Source organism: Hypanus sabinus, chromosome 15 (assembly GCF_030144855.1).
Source record: "Hypanus sabinus isolate sHypSab1 chromosome 15, sHypSab1.hap1, whole genome shotgun sequence".
NCBI classification, from domain to species: Eukaryota; Metazoa; Chordata; class Chondrichthyes; order Myliobatiformes; family Dasyatidae; genus Hypanus; species Hypanus sabinus.
In genome coordinates this window covers 68,353,634-68,367,281 of record NC_082720.1, presented here as the reverse complement: position 1 = coordinate 68,367,281, position 13,648 = coordinate 68,353,634, and the positions used below count along the sequence as shown (strand labels likewise).

General features: G+C 35.8%; 1 protein-coding gene across 2 annotated transcripts in view; it reads left to right on the top strand.

The window, feature by feature from the left end:
* Positions 1-13,648, top strand: part of rbm27 (RNA binding motif protein 27) — a 139,869-nt gene that overhangs the window by 118,245 nt on the left and 7,976 nt on the right. The gene's annotated exons all lie outside the window — the stretch shown is intronic.

The window sequence follows — 13,648 nt, the reverse complement described above, 5'->3', positions numbered from 1 at the left end:
ATTATTACAGATTTATAAACTAAGCTGTGTTCCATTGCCTTGTATCTCAGTGTGCTTTGTAGGAAACAAATTAATTAGTGAACTAGGGAGCAAGAGAATTCATCTCCTGCATTAACACTAGGACATTATGGAGGTTTTAAATTCTAATTATTACAGGAAAGAGACAGAAAACAATTTGATTCTGAAATATTGGGTCAGTATTGCAAAGGTTCAGATTATTCTTTGAAAATCAATTAAATGTAAAGGTGTCACCTGGACTTTTCTGTTAATTTGCACTCTGCTAATTGTTTACCACCATCCCTTTATTTGCTGTAGGCCATGTGTGTATGGTTCATTTAAAAATATTAAGGAGATTAAAATGCTGTAGTAAAATTCCCAACACTTAGATTTGTTCGAAGCATCCATTCAGATAAAAAGAAGAACCACTACAAAGATGGAAAATTCAAATATTGCCAGTAGTACACCTTGCCAACTAAACAGAAAATTTAATACTTTGGTAACCATCACTTCCAACAGAATTTGGTGAAGAGGTTGGTCCTAATCATATTCTTTAACTAAAGTTATGAAACAAATTGTAATTAAAAATTGTACTGTGATTCATTTGATATACCATCTCCAAGCTGTCAAAAGCCCTGAAAATACAAAATATCTGAAGTAAAGAAAATTTCCACCAGAAAGTAGTGGAAATACTCAGCAGGCAAGGTAGCATCTACAGAGTGAGAAACGGGGTTAACATTTCAGACTCATCAGTCAGAGCTGTGTAGTAGTTTTGAATGCATGTTTCCTCATATTGAATGTATGGTATTTATTGAATCGATATAGAAATGTCTGTTAAAACGTACAGATTTTGTTTGCCACTTGTTGACCTAGAATTGATCAGCAAATCTTAGTTGCTTTCATGAAGAATCTGTCAAGATGTCTCTGCTAGGCCTTAGACGAAATGATATTTGTTGTTAGATACTTTTTTTCCCCCCACATAATGGTGAAATGATTTCATGGTTTCTGATTCCCCAACTCAAATCATGAACACTGTTCAATGATCTTGAGTAAGTGCCCCTTTTTTATTTGGCATGAGTTCATCTTTTCACTTTTTAAAAGATTACAGGCATCTGCATTTAACAAAATATAAATCAGCATCATTGTACCTTATTCAGAATTAATCATGGAAAAATTTGATTTATAGGGCAAAGAGAAATTGGAGATAAAGAACCAGGTTTAAAAGTTATTTTAATTTCTGTGGTTTGATTATTAAAATACAAATAGTTGATTGAATCAAGTTATTAATTTGGTTGAGCCATTTGAACTACAGTATGGAATATATTGCAAAAGGAAAACAAGTTTATCTTTTTGATGGAACTGGTTTTTTTAAATTAATGATCAAAAATAGAAATATATTCTATACATGTAGGATTGAAGTTGTAGTGTAGCGAGTTATTCATATTACTCATGGACAAATAAATTTTAGTAATAAAGGTACAAAATTTTGATCTAGGGTTTTCAATGGTTTTAAGTAAATATTGGTCTCTTAATGTAATTTGTGTGTCCATTACTTTGAAGGTGTGATGCACTTAGTTAACTTTCTGTTGACTTGAGAAAGGAAGAAAGATTCCAAGAATCTTAATACTATTCCAGGATCTTTATACCTGAATTTCACAGCATAATTTCAGGGTCAGGGAAAGCAGATATAATCCATTGCAGGAAACCTATGGCATTCTTTTGATTCATTTGAATAATAGTTCCATTCAAATTGGAGCTAGGTAATACCTTTTTAAAAGACAAGAATTAATTAAAGCTCAAAGGACAAGCACGTTAGTTAGTAAACGATGAACATTTTTGAGTAGTCCATCATGAAGAATGGAATTCCAACTGAGAAACTAGAGTAATTTAAAAAAGAATAAAACTAGCATATTAGGTTATTTTGTTGTTTTTGGATATTAGAAAAGGATTTTTCCTGTCCCATCTGCAGAATTTTATTTAGGTAAATTTTACATATAATTCTAGCTCCAGGGAAACCAACAAGAAGGAGGTCAATATATGAGGAAAACTGGCGATTAAGTATACAATGAACAAAACAACTAATTAAGAAGCTCAGCACTTTATTGCAGGTCTATGTGTTGTGGCATTACTCCATCACATTCTCTGAATACTGCAGAGAAAGGTGAATAGGGAAATTGTGGACTGCATTAAGTACAAGTGTGGTTTAATTCCCCTCCCTCCCACTCAAAACATTTCCTATCAGATAAAGCTGATACTGTGATGCATGCATGTATGTATGTAGATTATATGTACCAGAGAATCCTGAAATAAAATATTTTCTTGCCACTGTTTTTGAAGTATTAGTATGATCTGTGTGTGATACCTAATGTTATTTAATAAAAGTATAATCAAACCAAAACCTAGTTTCTGGTGGCAGTGATTTGCCAAAACTCATAGCTCAAAACAATTGTTTTAAAATGTAATTTTTCATAAATGCACACGAGGAAGATTATTTTTCAGAGTTTTTTTTTAAATAAGGATGATGAATTAAATGGGACTGCTTTATCAGCTGTTTCATCATTTGTGAACTGACTACAGAGTGCTAAATGTGGATGGATTCCATATCTTGTTTTTTTCTATCAGAACTTCCTTTATCTCCTTAAGTAATTGCTAATGTTTTATTTTCTTAGAAAATGTTTGCTGTGGCTGCTACCTGTCTTCAGTAACCTGTTGGAAAAAGATTATTTGCTGGCTTGAAGCCCTAGTTATTACATACAGAGATTTGCATTTAACGAGTTAAGATTCCTTTAGCAAAACCTCTTTCAAGTTGAATTTGAAATGCAAGTCTTGAATTGGTCTAGATATGTGTTATGTTTGGAATGAAAGAAGATCAATATTTCTGAGCTGAGGAGATAGAAACGGCACACTTCCAATTCTCAATTCTTGCACATATTCCCACAAGCCTACTTTTATTGCTGTATCATTCAGTTGCCAGGCCCCTAATCTCTTGAATCTCCTTCATAAACCTTTCTCTATCTTCTCTTTTAAAGCTTGTTTGACTAGTTGTTTCATTTACTGTCATAACGTGTACTTAAAGGGCTCCATAGCAGATTTTACTTGGCATAATTCGTGAAGTGTTGTGGGAAATTTTTACTAAAAGATTCAAATTGAAATTATAAATGAGAATACAGCAGCATATCATTACAAAACTCACCAAATGTTATGCTCCATCAATTATATAGGGAATGAGGTGGAGTAGAAAAACATATTTAATTTTTGAACAAGCCTTCTGTTGATGGTACTTCTAAGTTGCAGATCATAACACAACATGGAATAAAATGAAATGAACACTTGGTTGGTGTATTCTTCTGTTTTAACTAATCAGAATCAGAATCAGGTTTGTTATCACTGGCATGTGAGGTGAAAGTAGTTAACTTAGCAGCAGCGGTTCAATGCAACAACACATAATCTAGCAGAGAGAGAGAGAAAAAATACATAAAATAAAACATAATAAATATACAAGTAAATCAGTTACATATATTGAATAGATTGTTAAAAAATGTGCAAAAACAAATACTGTGTATTTAAAAAAAAAAGTGAGGTAGTGTCCAAAGCTTCAAAGTCCATTCAGGAATCGGATGGCAGAGGGGAATCATTACAAATGAAATAGAAATTTAGGAAGAAAATTGATGGGCTACCTGGTGTATGGGTTGGTGGAAGTTAAGAACGACGCTGTCTGTAAGGTGTTTGTATGTTCTTCCCTTGACCTTATGGATTTCCTCCAAGTGCTCCGGTTATTTCCTATAGTCCAAAGATGTACTCATTAGGTTCATTGGTCATTGTAAGTTGTCCTGTGATTAGGCTAGTGTTAAATAGGGGGGTTGTTGGGTCGGCAGGGCCTGGTCCATGCTATATCTCTAAAATAAAAATAATATTTAAAAAAACATCTGGAGCAGACAAATGTTCTGAAATTTCTTATTGATGCTTATAGAGATTTGACAATTGAAACAATGTATTTTTAGAAATGATAGCTGGAACACAACAAAAAAGACAGAGAACGTTGGCCTGTGGTGACAAATACTTCAAAAATGTTACTTTTAATATTCCAAAGGATTTATGACTGATAATCGAAGATACTAAGCTGACTTGATGATTGTTTATTCAACGATACACTTAAACTTAGAATTTTGTGTTCCCTCCAAGGGGAAAGTCAGTCTTGAATACAGGTGTAAAAGTTCAAAGTACATTTTATTATCAAAGTACATATATATGAAAGTGACTCTTGAGTGTGCAACATCTTAAAGGAAACATGTCACCAAAATCATCCTTAATCACAGTGAGCAAAAGGTATACAGAAAATTTGAGCCTGAGAATGAGTAGATTGAGTGTCCGTAATGAGCTTGAGTGCTTTGTTTCTCAACTGCCGGTGATGTTGCTGTCGTGTAATATTGTGGAACAATAACAAGTTCATTGTTAAATCAGTAATGCAGTAAACAGTTAACATGACATTATTTGTTTACAACCAGCTGAGGAATTTGGGAGGGAAATACTTGGAAGTTTTGAGTTTGAGCATTGTTCACAGAAGAATTATGAGGAATGATTAAAATATGATGTGCTGGTTAAAGTGGGGTTTTTTAATAATGGAATGAAAGGTGACAAACAGGAAAAAAAACTTCCTGTGTATTTGAGTATTTGAAACTGAAAATAATGGAAAAACTCAGAGGCAGCATCCTGATCTGACATGAGTTTTTCCATTACTTTCTGTTCTAACAAAGGTTGCACACTAGAAATGTTGGCTATAATCTTTTCCTCAAGTACTGCCTAACCTGAAGATTTGCCTACCCTCCAATATTTGGTTTTTGTTTTAGGCTTCCAGCAACTGCAGTGTCTTTGATGTTCAGTTCTTTGCATTTCATTGCCATCTTTAGTAGAAAGTTTTTTCTACTTTTCTTCATAAGCTAGTAATTTGAATTAATTTATGCTGTTCAGTTAAGCAAAGATTTGAATAGGTGAAAACTATCATTTTGGGAGAGAAAAGAATGAGTTAAGCTGTACCCCAGAATGTATAGGTTTCCCATTTTTTCCCTAAGTCAGTTTCACACATGGCATCACACGAGCAGCCAACATTTTTCTGGAGGCATGGGTCCTTATTTCAACAGTGATTTGTAATGTACAATTGCATGAAAAGATCTGTGAACTCTTTGCGGTTACCTGGTTTTCTGTATTAATTACTCATAAAATGTGGTCTCATCTTTAAGTCACCATAATAGACAAACACAAACTGCCCAAACTAGTAACACACAAACAATTCTACTACTTCTCGTTGTTACCGAGTATACCATTTAAGCAATCACAGTCTAGGTTCAAAAAAGTATGTGAACTTCTGGGGTCATGCTTTCTAGGAAATGTTTGCATACTTTTTCCAACAAATACATGCAATATTGGATCATTTTTCTCAATAAATGAACAAGTATAATGTTTTTTGTGTTATTTAATTGGGTTCTCTTTATCTGGTTTTAGGGCTTGTGTGAAAATCTGATCACATTTTAAGTCATATTTATGCAGAAATAGAGAAAGTTCTAAAGGGTTCACAAACTTTCTAGCACCACTGTATATAATTAAATTATTATGTTCAGTTTACGCAAAAGCAAAACTGGTCCTAGACTAATACTATTAACTTACTGGGAATGTGCTGGTAACATTTTTTTAAGATTCCAATGTAAGAATATATTAACATCCTGCCAGTTTTATGTTGTTTGAGAATAATATTGTGAAATTGGGAGTGTAATTTTTCATTGTTCTTCGTAGAAACAGTACTAACATATTCCTTCATTGACTGGACAGCAGTTATTAACTATGGAATAATGGAAGTTACGGAGAGATTAAGTCAATATTTAAATTTAAAAATGTGTCTTGGGGTGAATGGTAATAACTAGTGGGTTTAAAGGGGTCCTTAGGAGTAATTTCATCACTTTTTAATAGAATTCTTAATTAAAGACATTGATTCACTATTCTATTCATAGCTTAGCATTCTTGAAGGTTGAGGAAAAGATTTTGACTGATACTTGGTTTTAGTGGAAACCCCCACCTATTTCTTTTCTGATGTGTAGTGATCCCCAAGGCAGTGGATGAGGAACTGGGAAGTTGGATAGTTTGAAATCTTTTTTCTCAGCTAGGGTGGATTTGATAGGCTGAATACTGTTTCTTTGCTGTAAAATTTCAAGGTTTGACTGTTAAAGAGTTGTGTGGTCTCCATAGGACTTAAATTGATTATAACTGATGGCCACATGAGGATTCTTGAAGCTAGGATATCTTGGTTTAAACAAGAAATATGAATAGATGCATTTTTTTAAGATTGAGGCCTTCTGTTCATCAAAATCGACTACGTTGTGAACTATCTGTCTGCATGATGTGCAAGCCAGTACAGTATGATATGGAGAGCAAGCTTTTGCCCGTGCAGCAGGCTCCCCCTCTCCGTGCAGCTAATGAATCCAAAGGGACAGCAGAGATCAATATAGTTTGGTACTATACGATATAGTTTGTATACTATAAATATAGTTTGGTACAGTCAATGTTGAACTCAATATAACACTGCCCTAGGACCTGCAGGTCTGGAATTTTCCTCAGGATTTACTTCTGAAGCCTTCCCCATGAGTGGGTATAGCCGTAAGGCAGCGGAGATTTGAGATCAGTTTTCCTTCTAGATGAGCTGATGAGCCCATGAGCCCTGTTTGCCTGAAGTGACTGGTTTTAAATCGCCAGTAACCCACCTTTGCCTCTTCTCCAGTCAATAGAAATGGTTCCACCAGGCTTAGTAGTTAAGCCACGCATGAAGGCTAGGAGCTGGACTTGGTTGTCGGAGGCTATTTTAGACGCACGTCATTGGGAGCATTTAATAGGTAGTGGGAGCTTATCCCCAGTACCTTCCCAGGCTATGACAACCCTGAGGAACCTTTTTTTAAGATAACAGCAGTCAAAATGAATATTAGTGGCATGTGATACTACAAAATTCCACTAAGATTCATTCTGTTAGTTTTCACTGGTTTGATAATTTATATTGGTAATGAAGTTGATTTGGGCAGATTTAGGCAAGACTAATTCAAACAGAAGTGTGTGTTGCATATATATTATTTTTTTATTTCTGTTTTATGTGGAAGTGAAAGTACTGCACTGCAAAGATACTTGTTAATATAAATTTTGGTCTTGAGAATCAGAATCAGTTTTATTGTCACTGGCATGTGTTGTAAAATATATTGCCTTAGCAGCAGCAGTTCAATACAATACATAATATAGAAGAATAAAATAAAATAATAATAATAAATAATTAAGTAAATCAGTAGAACATAGTGATGCCTCAAATGAATGATTGGAAATGGGGTTTTGTGTGAATTTAATCCTATAATCATGCCTCCACTTATTTCTCAGCACATCTTCCTCTCACATGGATTGGTTCTGGAGCACCCATTTCAAAAATTGTTTAGTAGTTGATTTTGCAGATAGTAAGTTCCTATGAGTGACCAGCAATTACTTTGATTTTCTCTATCTGAACTAAATATTCCATAGTAATGTACTTGCCCCTTTTTTCAATTCAACAGAGCAGATTCGGCTTCCTTCTGCCTCAGTTTCTTAGCTGCACTTAAAACTTCCCTTTTGTTCTGGTTAACAAATCACTGAGGGTATCAATAAAATTGACACTAAACTGTGAATTTCCATCATTTAAAAAAGCAAGTAAATTGCAAATAAGAACACAGATCCAACGTTAATTCTAGTGATAAAACAGAAACATTGTTTGTTAATGACCTTGACTACTTTTTTTGTTATGCGGGTTGATTGTTCATAATTGTAGCCTGTCAAGGAATTTACTGCCTCTGAATTTTTGACTCAAAAGGAAGTAATTTCAACCATTGTTCCTTGCTAGCTCTTTGAAACAGCTATTCAGTTCTTTAATTTTTCCTTTTCTCGATCTTAATTTTGATCAGTGCTTTGCTAACAAGTTTTCATTAAAAAATAATTGAGTGATTATTATATACGTATTATTCAATATTATGAGTTATGGTTTTTATTGCTAACATTTCGCAATGTGGTAATTAAATACTTAGCAATATTTGATAAAGTAAAGCATTTGAAAAGGTCCCTGAAGGTAAACAGGTCCAGTAGGTTATGTTAAATTAAATTTATGGTGAGTTGTTAAAATGGATCCAAAACTGGGTTGACCATAACAGTAGCAGCACAAGTTGATAGGGCTGTAAAGAAGGTCAGTGAGCCCCCTGAAGGGCAGAGGAAATGCATCAAAGATGACATCAAAAAAAGCCTGAAGAAATTCAACATTACATCTAATAGATGCATCTGGAGGAAATCTGTTTAAAAACAGAGCTATGCTACATGAAAGTAACCTTGGATGTGCTGGAAAGAACAATTGGGAGCTGCGAAAGGAGGGAATGAACAGCCGAAAGAACCAGCCATTAAGCATAGCTGCCCGCCACTTACTCGTATCTACACTGCATCAGAATATGTGGGTCCCAGATCAGCCTCTACACCCATTGATAGATAACCCTTAGGAGAACATCATGCTCGACTTAAGAGCAATAACAACAGCAACAAAGAAGGCAAATGACATACTAGCCTTCGTAGGAAGTCATGTTACACCTGTATAAAACTTTTTATTAGGCCACACCTTGAACACCTTCAAAACTGTGTTCATTTCTGGTCACCACACTGCAAGAAGGATGTGGAAGCTTTAGAAAAGGGTGCAGAAGCGATTTACCAGGATGTTGCCTGGATTGGAGGAAAAAACAGAGGATGCACAAACTTGGGTTTTCACTGGAGCATCAGAGGCTGAGGGGGCGACCTTGTATATGGTCCTTTTCCCCAGAATGGAAATATCAGATACTAGAAGAAATGCAAGGCAAGTTTTTTTTTAATATTATGGTAGGTGCCTGAAACATGCTGCCACAGAAGGTGATAGAGAAGCAGATGGGATAGAAACATTTAAGAAGCAGTTAGACACGTGCATAAACAGGCAGGGAATAGAGGGATAATGTCGATGTGCAGTGATTAGTTCAGATTAGGTCATGATCAGCACAAATTGGTGGTCTGAAGAACTTGTACATGTGCTGTATTATACAATGTTGATGTTACAAAAGATGAGGTTCAGGCAAAACAGTGTCTGTGAACAATTAGAGATTTTATATAAAGTTGGCTGAGATTGCATTATTTTTGCACATAAAGATTGATTATGTGATGTAATTACCCAGTTACGTAGAATTTTGTGCTACATAACTAGGTAGATACATCCAGAGGATCATAAGAGACAGAGTACTGCTTGCATTCTTTTTCTTGTGCTGGTAAGACATTTGTGTTAAGTTTTGCTATGTGTTTGCATATCATAGAAGAATTAAGATATTACCTAAGGCATTTAAAGAGAGGAAAGAAGAATGGTATTTGTGTTTGTTGTAAAACAAAGATGAGATCAGGAGAGTGTTGGCATTCTGCATAATGTGGACATTACTAAAAATAATTTACGAATAAGGTTAACGATATTTTTAATTGAACCAGACAAATAAAATTGAGATTAGCCCACCAAATAATGTTCCTTGAGTGACACCTCATTCCCATATTTGTGTTTGTAACTAATGTATTTAATAATAGTGAGCAAAATTAAACAAGCAGGAAGTGATCTATTGCAATTTTCTTCTGGAGCAGAATGAAGTTCACAATGGACCTTGTGACCTGTATTTTCATTCCTGCTAGGTTTGGATAAAAAAAAAATGACAGTTTTATCATTGTAATTCTTTTGGAGCTGTTTTGATCCAAGTATAGGAATTGGGAAAGCATGCAGAAACACAAGCTGGGACTCTAAAATAAAAGCAGAAATTGGCAGAACTCAGCAGCTCAGACAGTTTTGGAGGAGAGAGAAACAGAATTAATGTATCAGATCAATGACCTTTTATCAGAACTAGAAAAGTGAGGAAACAAGCATGATTTAATTTGATGAGGATGTTGCCTGGATTGGGGAGCATACCTTATGAAAACAGGTTGAGTGAACTTGGCCTTTTCTCCTTGGAGTGACTGAGGATGAGAGGTGACCTGAGAGAGGTGTTTAAGATGAAGAGAAGCATTGATCGTGTGGATAGTCAGAGGCTTTTTCCCAGGGCTGAAATAGTTGCCACAAGAGAACACAGGTTTAAGGTGCTGGGGAGTAGGTAAAGAGGAGATGTCAGGGCTAAGTTTTTTTACTCAGAGAGTGGTGAGTGCGTGGAATGGGCTGCCGGCAACTGTGGTGAAGGCGGATACAATAGGGTCTTTAAAGAGGCTTTTGGATAGGTACATGGAACTTAGAAAAACAGAGGGCTATGGGTAAGCTTAGCAATTTCTACGGTAAGGACATGTTCGGCACAACTTTGAGGGCTGAAGGGCCTGTGTGGTGCTGTGGGATTTCTATGTTCCTATGAGTCTGCCATACCATGAGCTAAAATCTACTGGTTTGCAGCAAGGCACCAAAATTCTTACTGGAGCACACCATATAGTGCCTATATTCTGCTTTGAATAATGAGCCTTGCTATGCATCCTGCTATTCCTCAGTACCTCTTTGCACCTTGCACCTGTTTGCTAGTTTAGGGTGCACAAGGAAATGCTTTCTACCAGTCTGAGAGTGAGCTGACTTTTCACTGATAATTCAAACAGTGGTGGCCTGCAGTGCTATGATAGAATTATCACCGAGGGAAGTCACCTCACCTGTCATATCAATGCCACTTGAGTTAGATCTCCCCACCTAATTCTGTCTTTCAGCATCTTGTCCATTGTCCTGTGGGTCATGGAACTTAATACATGCATCCAAACACTGTAAAAATTATGCAAGTTTCTAATTCTACCATCGCTTTAAAGGCATATTGAGTTCCAGATCTCTGGCACCATCTTGCTGAGAAAAGGATTTTTTTATACTTTCTGTAATCCTATTACTTCAAATCTTTGCTTTGTAGTTTTTGGCTTATCTGTTCAACTTGCTCTATGAAAAAGGATCTAGTGCTTTCCCAGCTTATATGATGAGTAAACTCTTCTCAGGCTTCCAGCCGAGTACAAGTATCGAATATAATTGACGGTTTGATAACAAACTCTGCCATCTTCATCATGATGCCTGGACATGTCTAGTCCAGTGTCATTTGTACTCCATCCTGATTGATTGGTTGGACCTCATCCAATCAGGTTTCTGTTATCCCACCTTGTTTACAATTGAATTCCAGTTCTTAGAGCAAGAGCTTCATCTTTGTTAAAATACTTTATGAACCTCATAATTTCAGACATCTTTAAGTCTCCGTTTCACTCCATGAAACAACACAGCATATCTGTCCTGATGAAGGGTTTCAACCAGAAATGTCGACTGCACATGTTTCCATCGATGCTGCCAGGCCTGCTGAGTTTCTCCAGCATTTCGTGTGTGTCAGCATATCTAATCTTACTATAATTCAAGTTTCGGCTCAAAACGTCAACTGTTTATTCATTTTCATGGATGCTGCTGAGTTCTGCCAGTGTTGTGTGTGTTGCTCTGTATTATTTTCAGATATCCTATTTACATCCTCCCATGTGTAAATTGCCTCTTTCATCAGAGCCCTGAGATTTTATTTACTTAATAGAGATGCAGTGAGGAGCAGGCCATTCTGGCTTAATGAGCCACACTGCTCAGCAACCCACCTGTTTAGCCCGAGCCTAATCACAGGACAGTGTACAATGATCTATTAATCTATTAACTGGGAGGTCTTTGGACTGTGGGAGGAAACTGAAGGAAACCCACACACTCATATTGTGAATGTGTAATCTCCATTACAGACAGTGCCAGAATTGAACTCCAAATGCCCCAAGTTGTAATAGTATCATGCTAACTGCCATAAATAATTATCTCCTGTATAAATATATTTAGTAAAGTTTTATGGCCAGCTCATCAAAATATACCCAGTTCATAATATCCCCACTGAGTTACTATCCACAGATCTGCATACACATAATGCTGACTCCAAGCACCATCTCATTATCTTTTCCCCCCAGCAAATGTATCTTAAAACTTAAATACTGAGCATCCTGACAGAAGGTCTGAGTCTGAAATGTTGACTGTTTTTTCCTCTCCGTGGATGCTGCCTAACCTGCTGAGTTCCTCTAGCATTAGTGTGTGTTACTCTGGATTTGCAGAATCTCTTGAGGTACAGAGTATCCATTCATTGTCTGTATAAATATGGTGATTGGGTTTCTGTCCATCTGTTAAAATAGTTTTCAGTTCATGCTGATCTGATACATAGCTGTCTTCATTTCCACAGCTCAAACCACGTGAGTTCAAAAATTATAAATGCTTGAGTGGAAGTAATTTCCTTTCACATACTTAAACATCTTAATATGTTTAGTAATGTTTGTAAATTTTTTTAAAACATGGGTAAAATCTAAGTTCTGATGTTGTATTGGGTTCAAAGGATGAAATCTTTTAAATCTCTGCATTCTTAGTTATCTGTGAGAAATCCATGTCCATCTACTTCACAAATAATGAAGATTTTGTGTAATACTTTCTGGGGAGTCAGGAATGCAGATGTGGGTGCTTTGCTGAAACATACTTTGCTGTTGGATTTTGTTTATGCAGAGTTCCATACAAAAGCTCAGGCGTAACTTTGTTTATTTAAGGAGTAGTTATATTGCATTCACAAGTACAGCTTTTTTTAAACTGGATACTCCATTTAAATATTTATTTTAAAACACGTTTGTCTTGATTGTCATTTTTGCTTTTTCCAAGCATTTTTAACAAGCCTTTATGAAGAAAAATAATTTCAGGATGTTTATCGCATATGTTTCTCTGACATTAAATGTACCTATTGAAAACAAAGTGGGATCATGGAGTTGTACAGTACCAAAATGGGTACTTCGGTTTAAATTAGCTACCTGAGCTAGTTCCATTTCCCAGGTTTGACCCATATCCCTCTAAATGTTTCCATTCTATGTACATACTGTGCATTATCTTAGGCACATGTAGTTTATATATACTTTTGCACATACTGTATTAATTCTATGTATTATACTGCATTGCTGCTGCAACAAAAGAACAAATTTCATGACGTGAGTGATGATAAACATGATTCTGACATGGGTCTCGATTATAGACTCAGAGTGCAAAGGGGCAGGGAGAGGGAATCATAGGAGATGGTGAAGGGAGAGGAGAGGGAGTAGGAAGTACCAGAGTGGCATTTTGGAATAACCAGTAAACCACTTCCTTGGAATCAAATGATCTTGCCTGGTGTAATAAAGATATATATAAAAAGTGACTATAAAAAGTATTCACCCTAGGAAGTTTTCATGTTTTGTTGTTTTACAACAGCGATTCACAGTGGTTTTAATTGGCTTTTTTGACACTGATCAACAGAAAAAGACGTGTCAAAGTGAAAACAGATCTCTGCAAAGTGATCTTAATTAATTACAAATATAAAACACAAAATAATTAATTGCATAATTACTCTCCCCCCTCAAGTCAGTATTTAGTAGGTGCATCTTTAGCAGCAATTACAGGCTCGAATTTGTGTGAATAGGTCTCTATCAGCTTTGCACATCTGGACACTGTAATTTTTCCCCATTTTTATAAAACTGCTTAAGCTTTGTCAGATTGCACGGGGATCATGAATGAACAACACTTTTCAAGTCCAGC